At 44.7% G+C, this 22541-nt stretch overlaps 1 protein-coding gene across 7 annotated transcripts in view; it reads right to left on the bottom strand.

The window, feature by feature from the left end:
- The window catches only part of APBB2 (amyloid beta precursor protein binding family B member 2), a 327791-nt gene extending 306972 nt beyond the window's left edge, over positions 1-20819 (bottom strand). For all 7 annotated transcript variants that reach the window (XM_070397666.1, XM_070397692.1, XM_070397699.1 and 4 more), the window contains exon 1: positions 20628-20819. The gene's annotated coding sequence lies outside the window, so the exon portion shown is untranslated. The remainder of the gene's footprint in view (positions 1-20627) is intronic.
- Positions 20820-22541: the final 1722 nt, after the last annotated feature.

The following is a 22541-nucleotide window of genomic DNA, read 5'->3' as shown; positions in this document are numbered from 1 at the left end:
CATTAAAAAGCTGACTTAGCCCAGCTGGCGTGGCTCATTGGTTGAGCGTCAACCTATGAACCAGGGGGTCACGGTTTGATTCCCGGTTAGAGCATATGTCTGGGTTTCGGGCTTGATCCCCAGTGGGGGGCATGTAGGAGGGAGCTGATCAATGATTCTCTCTCATCATTGATGTTTCTATCTCTCTCTTCCTCTCTCTTCCTCTCCAAAATCAATAAAAAAAATATATTCAAGAAAACCACAATTTTAAATGACCCTTCTTAAGCAAATAAACGTAGGGAATACCATGGCTGAAAAGACGCATTTGCCATCCACAGCTCTGAGAAATGTAGCCAAAGAAATCCTGAGACCGCACACCTCCTTTCACCTCTGAACACACGCCAAATGGGGCGGCACCACCAGCAGGCTGTGATCTGAATTTGGAGATAATTAACAAACGAAAATCATCTTTAAATTGATCACTTAAAGACACAGGTGGTTCACCAGATTTAAAAACAAGACCATGTTGGCTCAACATGCTGGGTTTATTTGTTTTTACTTTTGCCTAATCAGCAATCTACAAATAGCTCTGTGCCAATGTCTGGCTTATTTTAATCATTTTACCCCTCTATTTACATGTATGTTACATTTTTTTTTCACAATGTTCAAATGGTGAAAGTTGTTTTCCTGAGAATATACAGACCCACGGCGTACTCTTTATGCAAGTCCACAGGAATAATTGCACTCGACTAGGAATATTAAGTGAACCTTCTTAACCTGGCCTTCTAATAGCAAATACAAGAGTAATGACATTAATTAGAACCAATACTTTTTGAACACTTACTTTGGCCAAGCACTGATCTAAGCACTTTGAATTAATATACTCATTCAATCCTCCCACAGCCTGTTATCACTATTTAAAAGACAAAATACAGTGGCACAGAAAAGCCAAGAAGGTAGCTTAAGGTCACACAGCATTAAGTGGCAGAATCTGAATCCTGACTCCAGGTCGTACGCTCTTATACCACTGTGAGTAACCACTGGGTGTCTCCCACACTTGCCTCGGGATATACTGCTCCCATTTCCCCTAATGTTCTTTCCCTCCTTTGCTGTCTGGCAAATGCCTACCCAACCTCCAAAACTCACCATTGGGAAACCGTCCCCAATACTCCCAGGAGAATTAGCCATGCCCTTTCTGCTTTCCCCCACCACTGTCTTTGTTATATGCTATTTCACTAACAAGTAAATAAATCTCCCCCAACTTGACTATGAGTTCTATGTGGAAAGAATCTGCATGTGATTCATACCTGAATTCTCTATGCTTACTAAGTATCAAAAGAATAAATTAACCTACAAATTTGAGATCTTTCAGGGTTCACTTAATAATAGAATATTTATTAAGAGCTCCATTCTCGGTTCTTTGTGTATTTTAACTCCTTGAATGCTTGCCTTTAATCCTATGAGGAAGGTATTATTATTATTGTCCTCATTCTGCACATGTTATTGAGCCTCACGGTGCCTCCGTTTCCTCATCTATAAAACAGGTCTAAAAAGAATATCTTCCTCATGTAGTGGTTTGGAGGGCAAAATAATATATGTGTAATACTTTGAACAGAGGCAGAGAAAGTTAAAAATTCTATTATTGCCCAAGGTCAGAGCTCATAAAAAGCAGAATTTGACCCCAGAATGTCTGGCTCCACGCTCACAGCCTTCCCAGGACACAGGTTCTGCACTAGACTCTCCAAGGTCCCAATTCCTGCCCATAAAGATGTCATATGGAATCCACTTTTCTTCTTCACATTAATAGTAGGAATGATCACCTGAAAGACCCATGAGGGCTTGGTTCGCACTGGACACTCACCGTCTAGCATAGGGCCTGTCATTAAAAAGGAAGCTCAGTACGTATTTGTTGAATGATCAAAAGTCATTTCTATTTAGCTTTGAGATAACTGGGGTTTGTTTTTGTTTTTTACATATAATAGCACCAGGCACTGTTCAAAGTATTACACACATATTATTTTACCTTCGAAACAACTATATGAGGGAGATATTCTTCTTAGCCCTGTTTTATAGACGATGAAATGGAGGCACTATGAGCTCAATAACTTGTCCAAACTCACAACATTAGAATGTGAAGCCAGGATTCTAACTCTGGCCCCAAGTCTGACTCTCAAGTCCTGAAGTTTCCTGTGGCTGCTGCACACAGTAACCACGAAGTGGATGGTTTCATACAACGTAAATGTATTCTCTCAGTGTCAGAGGCTGGAATTCTGCTGTCAAAGTGCTGGCAGGGCTGGGCTCACTCCAAAGCCACCAGAAGAGGGTTCTTTCTAGCCTTTTCCAGCTTCTGGTAGCCCCAGGCATTCTTTGGTTTATGCAGCATCACTCTACTCTGTCTCCATCTCTTCACATGGCTGTACTCCTTGTGTGTCGTGTACCTCTGTCTTCACATGGCATTCTCCCTGTGTGTCTGTGCCTAAATTTCCCTCTTCTTATAAGGACACCAATCATACTGGATTAAGGGCCCAGCCTACTTTAGCATGACCTCATCTTAACTTGATGACATCTTCAAAGTCCCTTTTCCAAATAAAGTCACATTCACAGGTACCAGGGGTTAGGACTTCAAGGTATCTTTTTGGGGGCAAGGGACACAATTCAACCCATACTAGAGAGCTTGTATAGAACTGACTGCAGGGGCACAGGGAAATGGCTCAGTTTCCCTCGCCAGTTACCCTCTTGATTGATGAAGATCTGCCAGTTCTCAATCACTCCTCTGAATAAGGGAAAGATTAAAAGTTTGGGATTCAAGGGCTTCTTTATATATAAGGTAAAGAGAACGCAATCAAAATATAAATGTATTTTAAGTAATGAAAAACTTTATCACAAAAAGGTAAGAAGTTCCCTAGAATGGAAAGCAGTTAATATGCCAGAACAGGTTTTCAATACTTATAATCTGCTTACCTTCCCCCCTCTTAATTTATTATACACCTCCATTTCTTCCATTTAAGGCAACACCTTTGAATTTTGAGTAATGAACAATAATTAAACAATCTACACTAATAAAAGAGAAACATGCAAACTGGTACATGCAAACATGTAGCCACTACACCCACCAGCCAATCACAGCAACTATGCAAATTAACCCAACAAAGATGGCGGTTAATTTGCATACACAGGCACAGAGCGAAGACTGAAGGCTCTGGCCAGAGTGAAGTCTGAAAACTGAAGACTGAAGAGGCTTGGCTTCTCCGCTGCCGCTGGACCAAAGCCCTGGGTCCCGGGTGTCAGAGGTTCCGGTGCCAGCAGCCAGGGGAAGGAAGGCCTATTGCGCGAATCTTCATGCAATGGCATTCTAGCATTCTATAATAGTGAAATAATTTGCTATTTTATTTTTAAAACTTAGAAGAAGTGCCCATTTCTTTTGAAAGCTAATGACTCTTTGGGGTCTACAGTTAACAGTTTAAGATTACATACAATCCCCCTAGCCCAGCCATGGGCAAACTACGGCCCACGGGCCAGATCCGGCCCGTTTGAAATGAATAAAACTTAAAAAAAAAAAAAAAAAAAGACTGTACCCTTTTATGTAATGATGTTTACTTTGAATTTATATTAGTTCACACAAACACTCCATCCATGCTTTTGTTCCGGCCCTCCGGTCCAGTTTAAGAACCCATTGTGGCCCTCGAGTCAAAAAGTTTGCCCACCCCTGCCCTAGCCAGTTTGGCTCAGCAGATAGAGAGTCAGCCTGTAGACTGAAAGGTCCCGGGTTTGATTCCGGTCAAGGCACATGCCTGGGTTGTGGGCTTGATCCCCAGTGGGGGGCATGCAAGAGGCAGCTGATCAATGTTTCTCTCTCATCTTTGATGTTTCCATCTCTCTTTCTCTCTCCCTTCCTCTCCAAAATCAATAAAAATATATTTACATTAAAAAAAAGATTACATACAATCTTCAAATTTTGATTAACTAAAATTAGCCTTCAAGGAAAAATGTAAACAACATACACAAGTATTCAAGTAAACAAGTATGTTTCAAATTTCCCCCTTTGATAGCTTCCCTATTCTAGTGTCAAACTGTGCTTTGTTCATCTGTTAGTCATGAGAAATATATTCACCATACACTGGCAGCCTGATTTTCTCTGTATGTTAGGGAAGCAACCAGAAATTCCCAGGAAGGCTAAATCAGAATTTAGCCCTTTAAATAGACTTGGGAAAATTCTCCGGCCTGTATAATTGTTAACCACCCCACTATCCAGGAATTATTCTTTGAAATGGGTTTTTTGGATGGCATCACTAAATAAACCAGAAGTCCTCAAACTTTTTAAACAGGGGGCCAGTTCACTGTCCCTCAGACCATTGGAGGGCCGGACTATAGTTTAAAAAAAAAAACTATGAACAAATTCCTATGCACACTGCACATATCTTATTTTGAAGTAAAAAAACAAAATGGGAACAAATACAATATTTGTATTTGCATGTAGTTTGAGGAACCCTGAAATAAACAAATAGTTTGCTAACATCATGCGGATGGTGAAAAGGACCACATAAAGTGACCTAACTCATTGTAAACATTAAAATATAACATTTAAGTCAGGGTGCACTGCAGGCCAAAGCTACTCACAACAAACATTGTAGAGAAAATATTTCCTAAAAATCAAACTCTTGATCTGACATTTGATCTGCTTTCTTGCATTCCATCAGTTATCCAGACTCAAACAGAAGTGGAAGTCTAACAGGTTATTCCAAAGGACAGTTCAATTATTTTGGAAGAAAGAAATGAACCATATTTTTTTAAAAAAATAAAGAAATAAAGTAGCCTCCCTCTAGAGAAAGAGTGTTATTAACATGGAATAACTTAGCAAGTGAAATCCTGTTTTACTAGTACACCACATTAAAATGCAATTTTCCGGCTAATATATGTACAGAACATTTCTAACGGCCAGTTGCTTACCCCTGGCGGCGGGAGCTTATCCTCTGTAATTATACTGAGCACATTCTCAGGACAGTCTGTGCTTCTGACATGAGCTTTCTCACACTAGTTGGTCCTTAGACACTCTCTACCCTTCTAGGGAAGTCCCGATTTTGCAAGCTAGTAGCTCTTGTGTCTCAGGGAAATATTAATTTAAGAGACTAGGAGGAGCCTGCACTCCCATTTACAGAGTACCTCCCTCAATATCAAGTTCTGTTCTCATAATCTACATTCAGACCTACCCTATCACCTGCTCTAGCTGTATGCCCTTGGACAACCTTGGTGAGTCTCAGCCTCCACACCTGTATTTGAGAATAATTAATCACAGCAGCTACCTCACAGAGGTGTGGGGCCAAATAATAACCTCCATGTAACACATCTGTCACTGTGACCACTGTCTCACAGTAAGTGCTCAATAAACATTAACCCTTATAATTTATAAAGGATCCTCCCACAGGTAAGGTTACCATCCTGACAGACTAACCCAGGTTCAAAAGCACAGTATCTGTCTTCCAAGCCTGTCAAACTATAGTCTGAGGCATCAAACACACTGAGGGACTCTCATCCGCATTCTCTGAAGATACTAAAAGGGGAGGGGAAAGGTAACAATAAAAATCAAGACCATGCAGTTGAACATAAAACATTAAAAACTTACTACCAATTACAATTGTCTCCCCATCAATCTTCCCCCAAAATTATTCTAAAATACTTTAATTCTAGTACCTAAGTTATTGATCAAGGACTATTTTCTATGACACAAAAACAAATGTGAACTTAAACTAGAATGCCTGGTCAACCTACTGACCGTTTCACCAACAGGAAATCAAGAAAGTAAATATCCTCATCACTTTATAGCATGCATTTCCTCCCAACCAGGTAGGTATCCTTCTGGATGTTTGGCCGATGGAGAAACTGTGGCACAGGCAGGACACCCACCCCCTCCACCTGTACCAGGGCAGGGCAGGGCCCGAAATGAAACTCGGCACTGTCTAGATCTAAAACCTGTGTTCTCTTTAAAACATGGACAAGGCAAAAGAAAGGTCAGGCCATCTAACTGCTTGGCTTTGAGGGTACAATCCACAGAACAACAGGAAAGGTGACAGTTTTTGAGGACATCCCAATGAAGATTAATTTTTATCAAATTATTTCATCTCCAAAGTAGAAGTCAGTAATAGACATGACCCACAACATGCTTCATCTAGAGCATGCCCAATTCACAATTTCAAACTTATCTACGTCAGTGTTAATTTCACACAAAAGAAAGCTTTTGAAAAGACAGGAGCTCAGCATCAGGTTCAAGTGAGTGGCACCCATAACTCCCCCAGGTCTTGGGGCCTGTACCCTCCCCACTGGACAGAGCTTCAGTTAGTAGCAGACTACACCAAGGTTAGGACATGCCTTAGGTGGCTTCAGTTCAAAGCAAATTAATCCCTCCTTGGGGTTCTAAATGGACAATAAGGCAAATATCCTTGGATCCCAGTCCTTGGGCTGGTGAGGACATGGGACTAGTTCCTTTTTTCTTTTTCTTTTTTTTTTTTTCTTTGTTTTGAGGATAAACTTTTTTTATTGTGGTAAAATATACATAACAAAATTTACCATCTTAACCATTTTTAAGTGTACAGTTCTGTGGCATTAAGTTACATTCACATTTTGGGGGGGCAACCATCACTACCATTCATCTTCAGAACTTTTTAATCTGACCCTCTGGACCAAGCCTTAAATAATAACTCCCACTACCCCCTCCCCCAGCCCCCGGTAACCACCATTCTACTTTCCGTCTCTATGAATTTGATTATTCTAGGTACCATAAGTACATTACACAATATCTGTCCTTTTGTGACTGGCTTATTTCACTAAGCATAGGCCAGTTCTCCCCCCCCTCACCCCCCTTAGTCTCCTTGAATAAACATCCTGAAATGCACATCCTCTAGAGGAAATAAAAATGAACACGTGAGAATTATTTTTTTCCCTATCTACTTACTCATTACTAAAAGGATATAAAAAACACTAAGGATAGCTGAGGAGGAAGGAGAGAAAGAAAAGCCATCATACATAATCCCACCATGGAACAACTGCATCTTCATTTCTATAAATATTTTATAATTACATCACATTGAGTATCTTCCTTCTTTAACGTAACCATCTATCAAAGTGATATTTCTGCAATTATTTCAAAAATTAACTTTCAAGGTCAACACTAAAGAAAAATAAGTGAACTTTCATGAAAACTTGTATCGACCAAGCTCTCCTGTGATTGAAATAATATTGCCTGAAGGTTCACTCTTATATAAGAAAATTATTCTTGGCAGTACCATATTGCTCAATAGTTGGTGCAGGGAGAAGACAACACCTTCACAAATGTTCATACAAAATCACTTAAATGTTAAGTAAAACTATATAAACTCCGAATGCAGCCATCCATCCCACTATTGTATCTCTCAGTGGAAAATAGCATAACATCTAATAAAAATCCTGTTTCCTTTAGAGGAAATAAAGATAATAAAACCACAAGTCAACATTCTCCTCGGTTTTATTTTTTTTTATTGGTTTTTCTTGCAATCCACATGTTCTCAGAACTAAAGGGAGAAAAAATAAAATTCCACATCTTATTTTTGTTTCTTATTTCTATTTGTGGCTTGTAAAAATATATGTACATATCTAACAACAGGATGTAGTGCCAGTAAAGGAAAATGATTTAAGCTGAAGTAAAACTCAAGCCAGCAGGAGATGACTTTGATCGGGAGACAATTATACATTAGGTTGATGGAATGCAAGACTTCCTTTATTTATTTTAGTAGAAATAATCTCGAGTCCTGGAAAAAAGACATTTTTAGAAAATGACACTGACCCAATTGCTAAGTCTCATGAGGAAGAGCAGTGCGTGTGACTTTGGTTGCACCACTGCTGCTCATACATTTTCTGCTCAAATCATTGGAACCCACTTCACTTACATATTGGAGTTTACCCCTCCTCCCCTGGTTTTAGGGTATGAGATGATTGAATTCCTAGAGACCCTGTCCACAGCAATGATGTCCAACATACCCACTATTCATACCAAATTTCCTGTCTCATTTAGAGAGAGCAGAGCACCCAACAAGGGGGACCCAAAAGGACCAATCATTCCAAATTTAGAGTCCAAGTGCACAGAACTGCAGGGAGTCCTGGGGATGCCACCCTGAATTCTCCCTAACACCCCAGACCGGGTTCCCTTCCAGGGGGGACTGTTTCTGAGCTTCTTTTAGTCCTCTTCTCAGTAAAGTCCCCCGGCATCTTTCTGGAGACTGCCCCAAGTATAAAAAAAACATCAGAAGCGCAGGATAGGGCCTCCTCCCCTATTTTTCGTGAGCTTCCATACCTTTTCTCTTTCCCCATTTGCTGTGCCAAACTAGAACCATTAAGACTATCAGAGAAAATAAAACCTCTTTGAACAGACAGATCCAGACCATCAGCTCTGTCTTCAGGAAGCACCAAAACTAAATATACCTCAACCAAAAGGAAATCTAAAAGTCATTATTTTTAAGTTGGAATCAAGATTCCAAAATGTCAGCAAAAATGTCAGACATATTAACCAAGTCTGAGCCCAAGTTTATTTTCTCATACCTAATGCTCACCCTTCGCAACTCTAATAGGTCAGTCCTCTCTCCCTATTGCTACTTGGGGACAGCTGACATCCAACACTATGTCTAAATACCAAAAAGAAGATAGGATGAAGCCATAATTTGAATAATTCAAGTCAAAAACCACTCTTCATCAAATTAACTGCAACAAAGCATGTACAAAACTGGCTTGAGTGCCATGTGGCATTGCAGCCAGCTCTTTTCCTGATGCAGCAAATGAGCAATAATCTCCCGGACTATACATGCCATTGACCTCTGGATCCAAGTCAGTGGGACAGACCAACTAGACACAAGGCGCAAGGAAAACCAACATGAGGCCCATCCAGTGTGGCTCAGTGGTTGAGCTTTTACCTATGAACCAGGAGGTCATGGTTCGATTCCCAGTCAGGGCACAAGCTTGGGTTGGGAGCTCAATCCCCAGTTGAGGTATGTGCAGGAGGCAGCCGATCAATGATTCTTTCTCATCATAGATGTTTCTCTCTCTTTCTCTCTCTCTCTCTCTCTCTCTCTCTCTCTCTCTCTCTCTCTCTCCTTTTCTTTTCCTCTCTGAAATCAATAAAAAAATACATATTTTTTTTAAACCAACTTGAGAAATCCTGTCTCTGGCGAAGGTACTGCAGTCTTCTACAATGTTCACAAAGCCACTGAGGAAGGGCGGGAGGAGAGAGAAGTCTCCCTCGCTTGAAGTGCCTTTACAGCTGTACCGTTAGAGCTGGTTGTCCAAGGTGCGCACCAGGAAACACTAGCTCTGGGGAAACTACAAAATGGGCCCATGGGCAAACGCAAAACTAAACGAAGTTACTTTCCTTTCAGCAGGCCTTTCTGGAATATGTTCATGGGAAGAGAAGATGAATTTGACGGCAGAAGCCTTTATTCACAATACATTTCCAATCACGGGGGTTTCGGTGGACACACTTCGGGAAGCACTGCTTTAGAGGCCTTGGAAACGGGTTAGAGCCGAGACCTGGATATAAACAGGCACAATATTAAGGTGACACCAATCCAGGGTCTGCAGGGACAGAAGGGCTCCTTGAAGAGATGTTTTCAAATGAGGCCCTCTGGCCCTGGCCGGGTAGCTCAGGTGGTTGGGTGTCATCCTGAGATTGTGGGTTCGATCCCCAGCCATGGATTATACCAGAATCAACCAATGAATGCATAAATCAGTAGAACAACATATCGATGTCTCTCTCTCCTCTCTCTTTCTCTCTCTTTAAAAATCAATAAATTAAATATATATATATATTTCTATATTTAAAAAAACGCTCTATACCAGCAGTCGCCAATCAGCAGTCTGAGGACCACTGGTGGTCCGTGAGGTCCGAAAGGTTGGTGACCGCTGCTCTATACCATTCACTTGGCCTGAAATTACGCCTCTCCATGTCATGATCTCGACATGAACATCACTATGCCACCCAGGACACAGATGAATAGCTAACCACTCAGACCACTTGATCTAAAGGAGCACACTAGGTATTGTGTATCACACCACCCATCTCTATTTTCCTCATAGCACCTTCCACAAAGACAGCAGAGCGTGTTTAACTCATTGCCATGCCCTTAGGGCCTACTGGCACATAGTAGGTGTTCAAACAACATATGCAGAATGAATAAGCAAATGAAATAGTCTAGCTATACCTCCCTCTGGCTTGGAGAAATGATTACTTATACATCTGGTTATATTTCATTTCAGTTCAATATGATTTATTATTTCAAATAAAGAGACCATGCTTATGATATGGTTGCTAAATTAAATGACATCTGCATTTCTTTTGGACACATATTTTCAGACTGAGCCACTTCAAAATTTAAAAACCATATATTGCTGAGCCATTCCAGAAACAATGGGTTTAAAGTGAGCTCCTCCCCTAGACCTTTTTGGAATTTGGACATAAAAACCACAAAGTTAACTGACTCTTATGTTAACCAAACTCATACTGACCTCATTAAAATCCTGCTCTCAGACTACATCATCATAACTGGGGATGACCGCTCAGGAAAACTAGCTGCTGAAAATGTCCTGGGGCATATTTATTAAAGCCTCTGATGACAAAATTCTTTTTCATTCAAATATCCATTCTTCGACAAATATTTATTGAGCACCCAGGCCTTCTTAAGCACTGGAAACACAAAGATGAAGAAGTAACAGGGCATCCCTGCAGCAGCTTACAGACCAGAAAAGAGCCAGCAAAGGAATGCCCTGTGACACAAGTGGGTGTGAGGGGCTCACCGTGGGAGCAAGGAGGACAAGTCGCCCTCTGCAGTGCCCCAGTGGTCTTCCAGGTGTGGTCTCAGCAGCATCGCCTGGGAAATTATTAGAAGTGCTCACGTTCATCTGGCCACCCCCGTTTACCTATGGAACCAGACACGCTGAAGGTGGGGCCAGCCATGTGTGTTTTAACAAGCCCTCAAGTCATTCTGACACATACTGAGTGGATGATGAGTAAGCTACTTTCTGAAGGAGGAACAAAAGTCAAGCAGGTAAAGAGCAGACAGAAAGGGTGGTTGCAGGCAGAACAGAGGATCAACGCCTAAAGGCCAGAGAAAATCCTGCATGTTGTAAGAACAGCATGACTCAAGCTGAGCTCCTGGGATAGAGAACATAGCAGGTCATGAAGGGTGTCAGGTGTGGCAACAAGGAGCTGGGACTTCACCCCGAGGAGAGCAAGGAACCCCTGCAGGGTTGGGATGGACATCCAAGACCTGCAGAAGTTTTCACCTTAGAAAACGAACACAGAGAGGCCACAGAGAAGGCAGCTGCAGACTCTAAGGTGAGAGCCAATAGTGGTCAGAAGGAAAATAGAGGCACACCATCAGAAACAGCAGGGCTCCAAGAAGGAGCTGAGAGTCAGGGGTGCCTCACACAGAGATGGGGTGCCAGGCACACTGTGGGATGGATGGAGCATCCCTTTCCCTGTGAAGCCTTCCCTGGCACACCCTCCACACCCAACCAGGGCAACTGCGGGTCAGGGAAGCACTGAGTACTTCTCCTGGAAGCACACATCCATCCCATGTTATCGTAGTTGGTTCTTTGGCTGTCAGTCCTTCCCTACAGGCTGACAGCTTCCCGCAGGCAGAGGCAGTGGCCATCCTGTTCAGTTTCCATCCTGGTCAGTATCCACATACAGTATTTGGAAGAGCGCCCACCCAGCACTTAGAAAGCCAAACTGAATGAATGGAGCTGGACAAGCCAGAAGGCCACGGAGAGGCCACTGCTCTCATTCCAGGGGGAGATGACCGTGTCATGGGGAAGGACTTACAAAGCTATAACAACTACACTTCTTTATTTTTCTCTAGTCTGTTGCTACCATTCAAACCACTGAAGGAAAATCTTTTCAAGTCAATTATGTTATGAAAATTCAACAGTAAACCTGACAGGTTGGGTGAAGTCCACAAACACATCTTCCTGTGGCAAGTCAGAAAGGACCATGGTTTGAGTGCTTCTGCAAGTGAAGTAAGACACAGGTCTAGGCCCAGAGAAGCTGCCACCTATCCAAGATAGTAAATTTGCTTTCTTTAGTTTTCAGAACAATCTTCAAAGCCTCGCAGTAGCGGATGGAGACATTTCATATTTCGCTGAGAGAGTCTACGCCTTTGCTTTGATTTTTAGAAATGATTTCAAGCAGGCAGATAATGTTGTGACCCAATTACAGGGTATTTTGGAAGCAGCAGGCACCTAACTTGGGGGTGGAGCTGGTGGGCGTCGCAGGAAGAGTTTCTAAGCAGGCACTACCACCTGCCTCTCAATCCTGCACAGAATTTTATAGAGAAAGGAGCTGTGACAATCAGGAAGTAATGCAACATCTCCCTGACCTGCTTCCTGTTTTCTCACTATTCCCAAAATAGACAAAGCTAAGGAAAATTATAAATACATTTCTTAGCCCTTTGAGGGGCGGTTCATCAAGGGCACAGATTTGGGTCTCTGGGTGGAGGGGGAGGAGGAGGAGGAGGCAAAGTTACCCAAAGTCCTAGAATCAAGAGGTGAAAACAGTGGAAAATAAAACCCCTGGACAAAAAGGAACCAGAGAAACAAAAACTGGCCAATTTTTACACCAAAGCTTACTGCCATGTGGTGCCACAAGCTCAACTGTCCTGGAGTCTCCAAACTCAAGCTCTTTAGGAGTCAAAGGTTAAAGTTTTTTCTTAAAGCTAAAAATAAAGGTTAAGGCCTTACTTCATGCCAAGTATTGTTTATGTATCATATATTAACTCAAGAATTCCTCCTATCCACATTATATAGGAATCATTAGTACTCCTACTTACGGCTGAGGAAACTGAGGCACTGTGAATTCTGTTGTCTAAGTATACTTCCATTGTCCTAACTCATGCTTAGGAAATTCTAATTCTAATAACTCATGGTTATTCAACTGCAGAGCAGTATTGGAACCCTAAGAGCCTGGCTCTTAACCTCCAGATCCCTACTTCCTCTGTCCACATAGAGCTGTCCTCTGCATGCACTGTTAGGATGCGTAGCAGCATCCTTGGCCTCTACTCACTATATGACAGCAGTACTCATTCCATAGTCAAAAATGACTCGTCCCAGGACAATCAAAAATGTCACCAGATATTGCCACATGTTCCCTGGAGGGCAAAACTGCCCCCTTTGAGGATCATTGTTATAGAGATTTGACAGGCTCCTTATAGAAACAGTGGCAAGTGCTGAGTAGAAGAAACAGGCTACAAGAGTTCTACTGAGTGAAGAAAAAGTGGAAAAGAAGACAGCTGGAGGTTTTTCTCTAGTGGGGGTTTATACTAGAAGTCCCTTGCCACGGCTCCTACCCCGAGAGGCCTCCCTACTCCAGCAGAGTGGGCAGCCTCCTTCTCTCCATTCCCTAGAACCTCACGCACACACCGTCTCTCTGAGGCCTAGACCTGTGCAGCACCTTACAGCCAGCGCTCTGCTGCATTCCTCCCCGTCTTCCTGAACTTCACACAGTGCCTGGCACAAAGCTTGTGCTCCATCAACATTTGCTGAACAAAGGCATGAACAGATGAAGCTGCGGTTTCCGGGTGTCATTAAAATGAAGGTACCTCTGTCTTCACTAGGGATCTGGAAAAGGCACAAGGAAATAAAACCTGGTTCTTGAGGAGGAGAAGAGGTTCTGGTCAGATCATGAGAAGAATCTGAGGTTGAATCAGTGCTTATGAAGTACCTATACCCCCAAGTTCACTAGGAACCCGGGCCATGCCTATTATATTAAACATTTAGTTGTATCCGTTCACTGAGGAACAAATCGACTCAAGAAACCTAACTCATGCTAAGGAAATTCTAATTCGTTCACTTCCACTGACACGCACTGCGAATTGGGACGCTCAGTGTGGCAGGTCCACTGCCTGTCTTGCCCAGGACAAAAGTCTACTTGGAAAACCAAATGAAGGTCAGAAGGTAAGTACAGAGCCAGCACCCAGGAGCACGTCGGATGCTCCCAAGGAGAGGCCCCATCACCTGGTGCGCAGGTCCTCTCTCCAGACCCACCCCTCCAGCAGCCAGAAGCCTCAAGTCAGCCAAAGGGCTGATATCATCACCCGTCTTCTTCCAGTCACCAGAAGTTTCTGTCATCTCAACATTGCCTCACAATTGGTACCTGACAGCAAATCAGAAACATTCTAGCCTGGAATCTGCCCAGAGAGATTCAACACAGCGACCCCAAGTTCCACACCTATTCAGTAGTTATATTTGGGTTTCCCTACTACCCGATTTGTGGTCAGATGAAAGAAATACACAATGGGGCCATAATTTGGAGGAAATAGTTCCACCACTAAATGTGAAGATTTAGAGGGACATCCATTATGAAAATGGTGAATTTAGGAAGGTTTCATGGTGAGCCGAAAAGAAGAACACAGGCTTTGTTGGGCCTGGCCAAGTCCTTTACCTTTTCAGGGCCAAGGCTTCCTCACCTATAGAAAAGGAAAAGAAGGAGATAGCCCAAAAAACTAAATGAAATATTTCCTGTATAGCACCAGGCACATATGTAACCCTCAGTTCATCAATAAATGTTACTGCTTCATCCTGTCAGTCCCTCAGCAATCCATACACTCTTCTGCATTGACCACAATTCCAGGTAAAGTATCACCATTCGCTGTCTAGTCTTTAGTAAAACAACAACAACCACCTCAGTTTCCTTATCTCTAAAATAGGAACAGTAGCTCAATGTTTTTTAAGAATCAAAATGGGTATCAACTATAAAGCTCTTAGTACAAAATAGGAGTTCCACAAGAATAATAATAATAATAATATATTATTATGACCAGTGAGACCCAGGTATCACTAAGCAGAGATTCTTTTTTTTAAATCCTCACCTGAGGATATGTTTTTTATTGATTTTAGAGAAAGGAAGGGAGAGAGAAACACCAAACATTTGCTTCCCGCATGCGCCCCCCTGGGGATTGAACCAGAACTTGGATATGTGCCCTGACCGGGAATTGAACCCATGACCCTTCGGTGCACAGGAGGAGGCTCCAACCAGCTAAGCCACACTGGCCAGGGCACTAAGCACAGAGTTCTTAAATATTATCAGTAATACATTATTTTCTGAAGCTACTATTTAAAACTTAGAAATAATTTAAGTTTTGCAATTCCGTGAGCAAATTATTCTCAAGTTTCCTCTAGAGATTCATCAAAGCTTGCCCTGGAGGTCCAAACCAAGCTGCCTATTACACAACTCGTGGTTCTATGGCTTTGATTCCATCAGCATTTCCTGGAATCACCAGCCCCCAATTGCTAAAGCGTGCTGTTTTGGCAGAAAGAGGCCTGCATGCAAAGAAACAAACATCAAGATCCATCATTGTGAGGCCTGCTAAAATTCACATTTCAGTCACCAGTCCCTTCTGCTCTCTCAGACCCTCATGTTTCATCTTGGCACTTTCCTTGTCATTCTTAGGCTATAATTCAAAAATAGTACGCTGGTTCCCAGAGCACTTTCAAAATTAGTTTCTTCTCAATTCCTAGGATCTTGGGTCTGGACCAGTGACTACATTCCTGGAAGGCCCAGAGGCCCCATCAAGCCCACCCCCAAGTTCCAGTGTGACCTGGCCTCCACTACTCAACTTGATCCTGAGGGCAGGACTGTCTACATCTCAGGCCTGGATTCCCAGACTTATCAATTTCATGGACCATTAAACTGCCAAGTAAAAATATTCCCATCAATTCATAAAAAAAAAGAAAAAATCTTACCCCCAATCTGAAAAGTATAATCTCAGAGACAAGGCCATATTTTCTCATTTGAATACAATGAAATAGTCACTGCATCATCATCTGTATCATTTTGATAAGGACAGCTAAAACTCACCAACAGACAATGACAGTGGGCCCAGCATTGTGGTTTGCATGCCGTAGACACTCAGTTATTTTAAACTGAATAGAACCTGAGCTCTGATTCAATGAGCAGAGGCTTTGTAAATGCTGCATCTCACACCATCAGTAACACCATCCTTTCCTTCTTCATCAAGGGCATTTCCCTTCTCTCTGGAGCTCTGCAAGATCTCACCAACAAAACCCTCCAAAGTGCACACTTCCAGCTCAGTTCCAAAATTGCATGCTTTTCCGTCAACTTTATAGGGAAGAACAAAATCACTCTTCCTCTCACTCTGAGCATTCCCACAGCATACTTCCCATTAGAGATGCATTTCAAAAACCTCAGCTATTAACTAGCAGACCAAACTTTTCGAGATTTCTGTAGGAGGCAAAGGACAGAATGATTCACTTTATTTATAACCACTATCAAATCTTTAATACATACAGAAAAACTTTAATCATAATTCCATACCATTCATTTTTTTCATGCTCTCTTCCCCTTTGTCCATACAAAACGGTATGTTTTATATATCAATAAATTAGACATTGGGACTTGTCTCCTGATGATGAAAGCAATGCCTGTCCTAGCATTGGTTGAAAGCTTAGAAGACTGAGTAAGATTCACATATGATGGGAATAAGATTATGTAGAAAGGGAGTGTCTCCTGTAACTCTACACCCTCTCATACTGATTCAGACTTTTTACTTTTTGCCACATGGTGATGATTTGACTGTCTGCCTTCCCTGTCCTTCCTCTCTTCCAGCTCTCATCTAGTGCCTAGAGCAGCCATGGGCAAACTACGGCCCGTGGGCCAGATCCAGCCCGTTTGAAATGAATAAAACTAAAAAAAAAAAAAAAAAAACCATACCCTTTTATGTAATGATGTTTACTTTGAATTTATATTAGGTCACACAAACACTCCATCCGTGCTTTTGTTCCGGCCCTCCGGTCCAGTTTAAGAACCCATTGTGGCCCTCGAGTCAAAAAGTTTGCCCACCCCTGGCCTAGAGTGACTGCTCTGCTCCTAGCAGGGCCCAGTAAACTCTGGAGCCTGGTTATGATCAGAAGCTCCAGGCACACTGTCCATTTATTATCAACTAGAGGCCTGGTGCACAAAATTCATGCATGGGGGGGGGAGGGGGCGTGTCTCTCAGCCTGGCCTGCACCCTCTCCAATCTGGGACCCTTTGGGGGATGTCCGACTCACAATCCGGGACTGCTAGCTCCTAACCACTCGCCTGCCTGATTGCTCCTAACCGTTTCTGTCTGCCAGCCTGATCGCTCCCTAACCGCTCCCCTGCCGGCCCGATAGCCCCCAACTGCCCTCCCCTGCCGGCCATCTTGTGGCGGCCATCTTGTGATGATGTTGCACATGACGCCACCAAGGCTTTTATTATATAGGATTACTCAAATGCGGATGATGACTCTGGCTTCTCCTCACCCCCCCCCCCCCCGCCCCACTTAAAGGTTAATGAGGCTGAGTTTTGTGAGCACCTTGAAAGCAAAGGGCACTAAAAACACCAAATGGGAGTGGTTTTCTTCACTCTCTGCCCCATCATCATAGCTTGCCAAATAAAATAATTTTTTTAAAAAGTTCATGATCTTGCCAACAATGTGTGGGCACATTTCTACAGCCATCGCTCCTGCTACTGCGGCAGCTGACCACGGACACCTACCGAACCCAGTGATGGTGTTAACACGAAATGATCACTGGAAGCCAGAGACCAAGGGCTGCATTTCTGATCGAGGGCAGGGACATGGGAAAGGCTGACCAAAATGTCAGCTGGGTGGGCCCTGGCCACCAAGGCACAGGACACCCTCCTCTGCAGCCACCACGGAGGCTTCGTCCTCAGAATGCCCAAGAGCTGCATCTCCCCTCAGAAGATTCTATGAAAGTTTTAAATACCCAATGTGCTTTACCCAAATCTAATCATTATTTTATTTCCTACCTAGTCTTGGTAGAGGCACAAAGAGTTAATTGTAGGACAATCATTCTTTAACAAATAAAAACTAAAAGGGATTTAAGAAGGGCATTCGACAAAGCCGGACAGGCCAGACTTAGTGAAACACAAAATCAGCTTTGTCTAATACTTTAAATGAAGTCCCCCCTCCTCAAATGGCTGCATCGCAGAGCCTCGGACTGCGACAAGAAGAACCCAACAGACACTCAGAGGGTGCATTCTATGGCAACTCCCACATTTTACAGATGCAAAAAACAGAGGCCCAGAGAAGTGTACTGACTTCCCCAAGGTCACATTTGACATTGATGTCAAAGATACTGACGCATTAGATCAGCGGTCACCAACCGGTGGTCCGTGAGGTCCGAAAGGTTGGCGGCCGCTGCATTAGGTAATAGACGTAAGGAGCTTAATAACAGACTTGACACACAGTAAGCATTGAACAAATGCTTGTTTCCTTCACCCATGGTGGGAAACATTAGTATCACCCACGTAAGTAGAAATTGCCTTCTTACTTTACTTTCCTAAAAGTCTGTCCTCCGCTCCTGGAAAATGTAAGGTACTATATCATCATGGTATTGCATTTTATTTTAAAAGTGTAACTGAAAAGGGCAGAGAGAGACAACATTGCATTTTTCTTAGAAGACAAATTTAGATGTCCTGAATTCAGGGAAAACAACATGACACTATTCTAATGTTATGGCAAGGTTTTCAGTATTAATTCCTGCTGTAATGGGGAAGGGGGGAATTTAGTGTTTATTACTTATCTGGTAGCAGGAAAAGAAAACAGTCATCAAAAGTTGAAGCATGACATAAAAAGAGTAACAGTTTTAAAATATTTTATCTTTGTACATGTAGATTCTTGCAATGTCTAGTGGTCTTTTCCTAAATAACTTTGTACTCAGTACTCACATTACTCGAGTTAAATGTAAAACGCCAGTCCTTTACACTTACGCTTACCGCGCTTTTCCACTACGTAAAAGCTTCAGAAAGCAGGACTGTGTTGTCTCCACGGAGGCACATTACTTAGTTAAAAGTATACTTGGGAAGAGAATAGCATAAAACATAAACACCTTCCCTGGAAAAGAATCTCAACTTCAGAGTCCTCTCTCAAAGGTTCTGAGCAAACACCTAGGGACATCCAGGTTTTGAAGACCCTGAGCGATTTTTCCAGCCAATGAGTAAAGGACAGAATAGAAGGCAAGCATCTGCTTCCCCCACTGGTGCTCTGACTACCAGCCCACTGTACTCTACCGCCCCCTGTGCTCTCCCAGCATTTCCCCCCGCGTGGAGGTTCCTCGTTCCTTTGACAAATGTCACCCTTTCAAAACACTACCATTTCTAGGATTCTGCAAGTTATGTTGAGCAAATATTGCTTTCAAGCTACAAGCTGAAAATACAACAAAGCTGCTACCTACGTGCGTAAGGAAATCCCCTCGCAAGGATTACCTGCTGTTCCTGAAAGGCCAGCTACATGGACTCAGATCCTCTTAATTATCATGGACCTTTGAGGACAAGATTTGAAATATAAATCATGGCTAGGGCAAAAAAAAATCCATCAATCAAAGATTTGGTAGACCCAAATCCAGAACAACAGATCAAGATGCCACTGTTTGCTTTTGTAAATAAAATCAATGAAATCTTAAAACAAGTGACAGACCAATGCCAACCTCACAAAGTTTCCTCATTTCTTGAACAACGCTGCTGGCATCATTTTATAATCACCCGTTAGGTATTTCACCTCAGTCATCAGGCACAATGTAAAGCCAGTGACTGAGGGACTTCTTAAACAAAACTGTGCCCTCCCAGAGCCCAGGTGTGCAGCTTCCGACGCTGACCTCTCAATCTTGGCTCTCCCCAACCACTCATTCCACCCAAAAACCTTTGTGACTGTCGTGTCTCTAAACTGCACAGAACTTGACTACAAAACGGCCACAACTCGAAATCTGAATTCTCCAATTTCTTTTTCAAGTCCAATGCTCCCTCGGCCCGTCGCCCCTGACTCCTCCGCCCTCCCTCTGCATCAGATACCGAGACCACCTTTCATTGTTTCCATGGGACTCCGCACCTTTGCCTCCGTCCAGCAAAGGTTTTCATCACACAAATGTCATTCCCAGCGTTCAACCCTCCATTGCGCCCCGCGAGCAGCAGACGGGCTTTCTGGACCCAATGGCCAGCTTTCCTGGTTCGATCCCCTTCGCACAGCCATTTTCTAGTGAAAACGCTCTCTGCCTCCGAGGGGAAAAAATGAACTTTTTCCCTTTTGGTCTCTATCCACCGAGAAGCCAGCCCCTTCTCCAACTCCCCGGCAGGAGCGCGATGCCGCCCCGGAGGGAGAGCCCAGCCGCGCACTGGAGGCCGGTGCCAGGGCTAGGGGGTGTGCGCTCTTTCCCGCTGGCGCCCACCCTCACTTTTCCCCTCCGCAGCCCCCACTCGGGCGCACCCCCTCCGAGCCTGTCTCCGCCGCCCCAGGCCCTGCCAAGCCGGGGCTGCCGAGAGAAAGAGGGCGCCGGAAAGCAGGAGGGATGGAAGTCAAGGAGTGAGCTCGCAGTCACCATGCCACCCGGCCCTGCGGCGCCGGGCGCAGGGCGCACGGGACTCCGCAGCGGGCGCCCGTTGCAGATGCGGCGGCAGCTGCTGCAGCTGTGGCTGCGGCTGGGCGGGCGGCAGTGGCCGCGCGGTCCTGGGATCCGGGGAAGAGGGGCAGCCGCTGGGACTCCGCGCAGCCACTCGCCGCACGCAGCTGCCCGGGTGTCTCGCCAGCACTCCGGGCCGCCGCGGGGTCCGGGGCAAAAGCCAGGAAGAAAGCGAGGCTCACCGGTGGTGCGCGCGGTTCTCGCCTCGGCTACGGTGCCCGACAGCTCTGCCCCGGTCTCGCCCTCCGCGAAGCGCCCGGATCAGCGGCGGGTGCAGCGCGCGAGCTTCCTACTTGAGATCAGGACGGGCTCCGGCGACTGAGCATGCCCAGTGCCGCTCCGCGAGTCCCGCGCAGGGAGCGGCGCCGGCGACATTCCACTTCTCCAGGCTTTGGCGGCGGCTGCGCGAGGAGAAGCCGGGGGGCTGGCCGGGCGGGGGCCAAGGGGGATCTAGGCGGGGCCGGGGGCGGGGGCCGGGGAGGAGGGGGCGGGCCGCGCTCCTAGTGCGACCTCTGCAGGCAGGCGCTGCGGGGCCTCCGGGACGCACAGTCCCCGCATCGTCTGGGAAAATGGCAAGGAGGCAGTGGGGCCTAGGGTGTGGAGACCCAAATGCCGGGAGTCAGGGAGCAGCCGGGTATCTCATCCACGTGGCCTGGCGTCTGTCTGCACTAAAAGGCAGTTGGGTAACCTTATCCCTGGCTTGTCTCTCCTCCTACATGTCTGCATTCCCCTATAATGGGAAAATGTCCCCAGATGAGAGCTGCCCACACCCTCTCAGATGCAACTTGTAAGCGAGACATCCTTCCTTCTGCCTCCTTATCCAGAGCCCTAGGCATATGCCACACACACACACACACACACACACTATTCCTCGATGTGAAAATCACAGCAAGAGCACTTCAGGGAGAAACACACCTGCAGGAGGGGAAAGCATCATTTCCTTTTCACCCCCAGGAAAATTACCTTTAACTGTAAGCAGACAAGCAAGGTCCTGATAAGAACCCACCCTCTGTAAGTGGCCATCAGTGCCCTGCCCAGAGATTGTGGGTGCCCTCCCCAAAGCATCCTTGGGATTGCTCTTCCCCGGCGCAGTGGCTGTCAGACTTGCGCCTGAGTCAGAATCGCCTGCAGAGTTTATGGAAACATTGCCGGGTCTCACTCCCAGCGCCTCTATGGGTAGGAGTGGTGGGGCCCACGCATCTGTATATCTAATAGCTCCCAGGTGCCGCTGGTCTGAGGACCACACTTTGAGTTCCACTCCTCTACACATACCCACAGCCTTACCTATGATCTCCTTCGGGAAGATTATGCTCAATGTAAATTCATAGCAACAACAAACTGATGGCTCCTCCTCACTCATCCTTACCCCAAATCTCAGAATGTACTCCTTCCTCAAATAACAAATTCATACCAGCTGGCCCTAATTCTACAAGTGAGGACTCTATGTGGTTGGAGTGGGAATTGCTTTATTCTTGCAAACATCGTGAATTTATTGAGGATCCACAATCCTGGGATAGCAGTGAATAAAAAAGCTCAGGGCCTGACTTCATAGAGCTTACAGTCCAGCTAGGTGGACAGACACATCCATCAAAGAATCAGGTTCCTGGGTTCGATCCTTGTAAAGGCACGGTACCTTGGTTGCAGGCTCCTCCCCAGCCAGAGCCCTGGTTGGGGTGCATGCAAAAGGCAACCAATTAATGTGTTTCTCTCTGTCCTTCCCTCTCTTTTCCACACTCTCTAAAACAGTGGTTCTCAACTTTCTGGTCCTTTAAATACAGTTCCTGATGTTGTGACCCAACCATAAAATTATTTTCGTTGCTACTTCATAACTGTAATGTTGCTACTGTTATGAATCGTAATGTAAATATCTGATATGCAGGATGGTCTTAGGCGACCCCTGTGAAAGGGTTGTTCGACCGCCAAAGGGGTTGCGACCCACAGGTTGAGAACCGCTGCTCTAAAAGATCAGCGAAAGCTGGCCGGTGTGGCTCAGTGGTTGAGTGTCGACCTATGAACCAGGAGATCAGGGTTCGATTCCCATCAGGGCATATGCCTGGTTCGCTGGCTCGATCCTCAGTGTGGGGCATGCAAGAGGC

Source organism: Myotis yumanensis, unplaced genomic scaffold (assembly GCF_028538775.1).
Source record: "Myotis yumanensis isolate MYYU_CA2020_CCGP unplaced genomic scaffold, mMyoYum1.0.hap1 SCAF_1, whole genome shotgun sequence".
Classification (NCBI taxonomy): domain Eukaryota; kingdom Metazoa; phylum Chordata; class Mammalia; order Chiroptera; family Vespertilionidae; genus Myotis; species Myotis yumanensis.
Note: the sequence above shows the minus strand (reverse complement) of the source record. Positions and strands in the feature narration are given on the sequence as shown.